Source organism: Trichoplusia ni, chromosome 2 (genome assembly GCF_003590095.1).
Source record: "Trichoplusia ni isolate ovarian cell line Hi5 chromosome 2, tn1, whole genome shotgun sequence".
Taxonomy (NCBI): domain Eukaryota; kingdom Metazoa; phylum Arthropoda; class Insecta; order Lepidoptera; family Noctuidae; genus Trichoplusia; species Trichoplusia ni.
Window position 1 is genome coordinate 5,054,799 of NC_039479.1, and position 7,326 is coordinate 5,062,124.

A 7,326-nucleotide genomic window follows, 5' to 3' on the forward strand; every position below is an offset into this window, starting at 1 on the left:
ATTATCTAGTAGTCGTTAAGATCTAATTTATTAACACTTGGTTTGAGTTAATCTAACCTTTGATAAAACAATACTACTTATGTGATTGGCTCGCCTGTTGGTCTAGTGGTTTGAGGCTCTGACTGCTATACCGGAGGTCGTGGGTTCGATTCCTACCCATGAAAAATGTTTGTGCGATGAGCATGAGCATTAGTTCTGCATCTGGGTGTAATTTTTCCATAGTATCTTTATACTAAGAAATATATAATGATTTATCAGTTGTCTAGTACATAATACTCGATTTACAAAGTTTGAGACTAGATGGCGTTGATTAAAGTTGTTAAATATTATTATAATCATATTAGATAGTTGAAGTGTTGATTTATTTGTTTGTTTGAACGCGTAAGTCGTCGGAAACCACTATAAAATAATGATTGATAGTCCATTTATCATGAAAAACTAGTGCCACGCAACGATCACACTAGGAGCGCTAATCTGGTCTTATGATAATTAGGCTTATCATGTTAATTTGTATCCTGTCTGTAATGGTCTGTTCTTTTTTATTATCTTTGATTATTCGGACTATGCTTAGCACATTAATTTCCTGTTTTTAATTTGATTAAAAATCTAATTAGCGCGTCGGAGAAAATATCTCTTGTAACGTAAATTATCAGTGCACTTTTCACCGACAAGTGACGTTGTTAGCACCCATTCTTAAGCGTGTTTTATTTGTATTTTTTATTGATTTAATTAAATAAAATATAAGCAACCAATATTTTTCTTTAATATTACCTGTCGGAGTTTTTGAACGGTTCAAAACACAACCAATTAATTTTGTTTTTAATTTATTATTTTTAAAGCACTAAATTTTTTTATTGTTTTGAAAAGTAGAGTAAATGTTACTTTCGTAAGTGGGATTCATAATAATTTATTTAATAACACCAAGTTTCTATACTTTTCAATCTAGTCCTTAATTATGTACTGACGTGGCGGGTTGCTTTAAAAAACCAGTACAAAATTCAGTCTTCAATATAATATAATTAAAACACCGACATCTAGATATATTTTCCAACCAAATACTATTAATAATAACCAATATTATGATAAAACAGCCCTTCTGTAAAGATATACGAAGCATTCCCGCGCGACCTCGCTGATTATCACCGCACTTTGGCATCCGGGTTAATGATACCATTTTCATGTTATGTTCCTGCCTTCAATAAAACGATGCTATAATTATTACAGGGTTATTTCCCGCTGTTGCTTTTGTAGGAACAAGTAGGATAGGTGAATTGTAAGGCAGCAGATTACATTCTATTAAGTAAGGGTAGACTGCAACTTGCAGTCTTGGAAGAGAGACGACGCGCGTACGACACGATGTAGAAAGCTCTCTATCTCTTAATTGTAAAAGTGTTACTTATATTTGATCAGAATCGCACCTGCCCGCCATACATATACTACTTTTGTAACTATGTTTTTTTTTTTAACTAATAATGCTCCAGATAAACTTAAATTGAAAAATAACCGAATAACATTGACTATCGGGTAATATTAACGATAGACTTAGCAGATTTTACAGACACTCGTATTATAATGATTTACACGCTTTTTCTTCTGTCTGATAACACATCACGTTAAAGAATTGGAAGCTGTTAACCTATCATGAAAAAAAAACGTACGCGGGATTCATTTTAGTCTGGCTATATATTAATACTAATATTTTTTATTACCGTACTGTTAAAAGCGACCAATAAAATCAACATAGTAATTGTTTTTTGATACGAAACCTATTGTGACCATTTTAAACCTTCCTTATTGTCAGTCATAGTTTCAGAGTTTTATTGATTTATTTCATGGATATAAATATGTATTTGTATCCTTGATCTTACGCCCTATCGGTAAGGAATATTTATATGAACATAACGATTATATTGCACAAAAAGTAATTGACGTCACAATCTATTTCGATTCAATAAAATCCACAAGAACCTCATCGATGCTCATGAAAAATTCTAGTCCCTAAGTGCAAAATTAGGTCTTGAAACCGACTAATGATCCAGCTAGATTTTTAATTTATATTGTATTGCGGATTACGACAAAATTGCATGCCTTTAAGTACCTATCACCTAGTTGTCGGCAAAAGGAAATGTAATAAGTATGTATTATGTGCACGTGTAGCGAGTGCTTTGATTGAAGAATGTCGGCATCGAAGCGCCTGTCGCCATGTCGGTATGCGTAAGATCAATGATTACCACCACTCCTGTTCAACACGACACTGTTCTTATTCACACGGTTCATGCATTGACAAACGTGCTATGATAGAAATATGATTCAATGATGTACCTACATGATGATGTCAAGTTTAGGAGCGGTATATATTAATTAAAGCAAGAAATTTCTTGCACCATTGTTTCAGAAAATTTCAATCACTCCCGCATTAAGGAACTTGATTCCTTTGTCGCGGGATTTTGATTAATTTACAAACATTCGAGTTACATGCACAAAGACACCCAGATTCAGGAAAAACATTCCTGTCAATTATTGTCTTTACAAACGAATGCTTGTCCTACGCGGGGATCGAACCTGCGACACGTCGCGCTTAGTGGTGTTGGCGTGTGACATCAACTACTCGACTATCCATGGAATCTAAAATTGTGAAATGAATACTAATATTTAGTGCTCCAAAATGTGTAAGATTTGCCGAGCAGTGGGACAGTGGAATGGATAAAAAATAAAAATATGTAACCTTTTAAATGGTTGGCAAACTATGACATCTTTTAACGTGACTACCAACCTCCGTATTTCCTTTACCAAAACATTATCTCCAATTAGAGCTTAAGCCAGTCAGTCGAAAATATCGAATTAACAGACATGTCTATTCCAAATGACGGAAGCCGCGGGCGCCAGCGAACACGCGTGAGAAATGACTGCAGTCACCTACAGCCGTAGGGCAAGCGATGAAGCGACACTACTTGTATCTGTTCCAACATGTTATTAACACTACGAATTATATAAGAAAATATTTGTGCAGTAGTGTTTATTGACTGTCTGACTACCGTTTGTATCGGAGTGGTAGAAAGTGACTTTATGTTGTTGACTTTAAGCAGTGTCGCATAAAATGTTATTGTATCTTACTTATTTTTTATTGAATACTTCGATAACTATATTTTTCTGATCTCTCTTTAAAGAGTTGTTTCTAAGTATCAGTTTAGTCTGAAAGCTAGATTATAATTTACTTTTACAAATAAGCTTTTCTTCTGTAATCCGGGCATCGACGCGTGACTAGAAACTAGTCCAGTATTCCCAATTTGCATAGTCTAGGAGTACGTACGATGAATAGTGACGGAAGCTGGCGCCGCGCCGGTGTATGTGAGATCAGTGATTACCGCCAAGTAACGTTACCCGCTGGTAACCCGGGGCAACATGACAACAACCTATTCCAACATATGTTTTACATAAACATACAAAAATTACAATTCAAACTCTTCACGTTTGTTTGAGGTCAACTGCAAATGTTTATAGTTTTTGTTTGAAAATCTCTTACTTTTCACATGGATTTTAATTCTGCGAAAGCTTTGCGGTATTTTTTGTTATCTTATACCATGAAGTCACCTTGTGTGAATAAACTTTGATCAGAAATTTCCTGCATTGACTTGTAAGTACGCATTTTTAAAATGTGAAAAGCAAAAAGCAAGCCAAAATTGTTACCCCTATTTCCTTTTCAAATATCATAAACGTTTAGCAACTGTTGTAAGATGATGATCATTTTATGAAATTAAAATCATTCGTCTAACATTGAAAATATCCCGAAGCGTATTTAATTTAATTTGATTGCTGTTATGTCATCCTTTGTACGAATATTGGCCAACTCTAGCAATACCCATTACCGTAACAAAAGGTTTCCGGAAGGCTGCGTCCAATTTCAAAAGCTTCACAATATTAATAATGTTTGCGATAGTACACCTATTTATAGTGATGGAGACAAAAGCTTAACAAACTGCGTAATACATTACCGCTTATACTTTAGATGTAACGAACTATTGAGACACCTACACAACACGATAGGGACTAGAATAGGACACAAGAAGCGAAGAAAACCCGACATTCCGTCTCCATATACGTACATAGAAGGCTCAGTTCAGATTTGTGACATGATTGGAATACCGTAAACGGCTGCAGACTAATTAATCCCGGGAGGCGTTACTTTGACACATTGCAAATAGTGCAGTTGAACATTTATATGCAACGTTAATTGCTGGTTGGTAGTCTCTACTGTCAATCATTTCAGCATTTTGCCTCAAGATAACACTCATAATAGATATTTAATTGCACTACACCACTGACATTTACCCCTAGAAACGTGATGTTTAAGCTATCGTAATGAGGCGATTGTACAACTTATAATTATGAAATCTTGTGTAAATATTAAATTAAGAATTCTACATGCAATAACTTACAGAATATCCGCTGCTGTTGAAAGTCGTGTTGCATTATACCTAAATAATGTAAACGGTTTACTCACGCGTAATTATCGGGATCGTCCGACTAGTTTCATACCCAATCGGAGTTAATCTTAATCACTTGGTAGTGGGGCACCGAATCCAACAGCTGTCGAAACTATTCGGGCGATCCCGATAAATATGCGTGAGTAAACAGTTTGCTGTGTAATTCAGAGTGAATCATTTTATATATTATGTAACGCCATCTAGTCTCAAACTAAACAAAGCCAACAAATTGGTCGAGCAGGTTCTGAGTGAAGAAGTTATAACAGCATGGACATAAACAGACAAACTCTTGCCTTTTATGTGATATATTTTAAACAGCTTGATAATGACGTTGTAGAAAGAAAGATAAAAAAACCATTGAAAAAGTTTATCAGATCATGATAACCTTTAAACATATCATTATTCGTTCATTTTCCTTATGTATCTATAAGGAAAATGAACTATAGATTATTCACATTTATTAGGGTAATTATTAATTGTATTGTGTCAACAAATCATTAAACAATGTTTCTATACATTTTTACGAGAATTTCGCTAACGGTGTATAAATTATGCAAGTTTACGTTAATGTTACTCTACAGTAAAACTGTTTCTTAACTGTAGTGTTTACCGTACCTGGTAGTAGCCCATATTATCCTAGTGTTCTAAGATAATTACGAAAACAGTATGTTTTTATATTCTGAATAGTAATTATTTAGTGAAAACGGTATAGTTGCCGTATTTTTTTTAAATCAATCCATGTTTCTTGTTAAAAAAATACCATTTGTTTGAGGTATCATTCAAAAAAATTATTGATTATTTTTATAGAAATTATTTTTTCAGAAGTCTTGATTTTATGACATCTCTCCCACGTAACTTTCGAATAGTTGCCTGATCTATTTAAGTGTCATATGGTATAGATTCCTTGAAATGGGATTCATCATTTGCCTAGCCTTTTCCCAACTATGTTGGGGTCGGCTACCAGTCTAACCGGTTTCAGCTAAGTACCAGTGTTTTACAAGGAGCGACTGCCTATCTGACCTCCTCAACCCAGTTACCTGGGCGACACGATACCCCTTGGTTAGACTGGTTGTCAGACTTTTCAAGCTTCTGTCTACCTGTAACGACGATCAAAGATGTAAGAATAACAGCCGGGACCCACAATTTAACGTGCCTTCCGAAACACGGAGGAACTCGTTATGACAAAGATGGTCACCCATCTAAGGACCAACCGCGTCAAGCATAGCTTAACCATTGATGGTAAATAGCTAAAAAATCTTTCGTATTGTAATTGAAGTGCCATATTATATAGGCACGCTTCATTCACAAAACCAGGTACAGTAATTAAAATGAATAACTATACTCTAATAAGTACCCTTAACTTATAAAGTTTTTTTTTATCACGTTTCCAGTCCCACCCGGGACAATTGCTCTGTGATGATGACTATCATTTGCCTGTGTATTATGAAATAATGTTTGCTACAACTTATCAGTAGTAAAATACAGTAGCTATACAAGTGTATAAATAAACTGCTATGAAATATGCTACACGAATCTACTAACTCAAAATCTATGTCAATGACTGAATTAGCTATTTTATGATACTCTATAAATAACAATATAACGTAGTATTCCGTTAGTGGTACGGTATAAAATACTTGTTATTTCGACTTATCATTTTCTTTCAAAGCAAATTTCATTCGTACATGTCTCTATAAGCTTTTCCTATTGTTTGTTAAGCTTTCTCAAACACTAAGTACTCTCAATATTTCCGAATGCCAAATAAGTCTTTATTTAATAAAGCAATCTCATCTTTATATCATTTCAGATAAGGTTGACACTTTGAAAGTGAAGTATTTTCTAATAGCATAACTCTCATTATGAAATTAAATCTCATCTATAACTTCAAGACTATTCATAAATAACACATGGTACAGCAATATAATTGATGTAAAACAATTATAGATAACCAATGGGATCGTGTTCTTATGCTCTATTATTTTATGTGACATCGGACAAGAGTATAAAGTATAATAAAATATCGGTTTAAGCGCACGAATGAAAATTTATGTTCATGATGGCTCCAAATTGATCCTTTAATAGTTACACGTAAAACAATAATTCTCGGGTGACATAAAATCAGATTGAACAATACACGTACCAATAGACTTGTTTAAGGCATGATAGGCGGTCTATTTGATCTATATTCAGGCTAGCAATTTAATGGTAAACAACTATATAAAGTGTCAGGTTGTTTGTTTAGATAATACCCTTGACTTCTTTTAAGTTTAAGACACCTACGATGGCTAAAAGACGCGAGTTTCCGAATCATTTTGGAAGTGACTGACTATTTAAATGAGGTTATTTTGAAATACGTAATTTATAAATGCTTAGAGTTTTGTTCTTGAAAAGGAAATTTTTAAAGAAATAAACATTACAATTTACTTGTGAGAATTTTATTCTGAATAAGCATTTTAAATAAAATAATGAATATTTTATAAGAAATAAAACATTAATTCATCGAGGATACAGGATACTATGAAAGACCCTATATATTATACGACTCTATATATGACCCGGTATATATTATAACCACTTACAAAGTATGTGACAATTTCTCCGGAGAAATTCATAGTAGCTGTTCTACATTTATAATAGTGTCCGCTAAATGGTAATCAGCTCTTACCTTGCATATGGGACCCAGATAGAACTAACTTGCATATTCTTCATTTACTCAACCATGTTTGCCAACCGACTTCGAAAAGGAGGAAGTTCTTAATTCGTCTGTTTGTTACCTCAGAGCTTTGTACTGGATGTACCGATTTCGTTTTTTATTCAAAGTATGTTTTTGTTGTTAAAAATG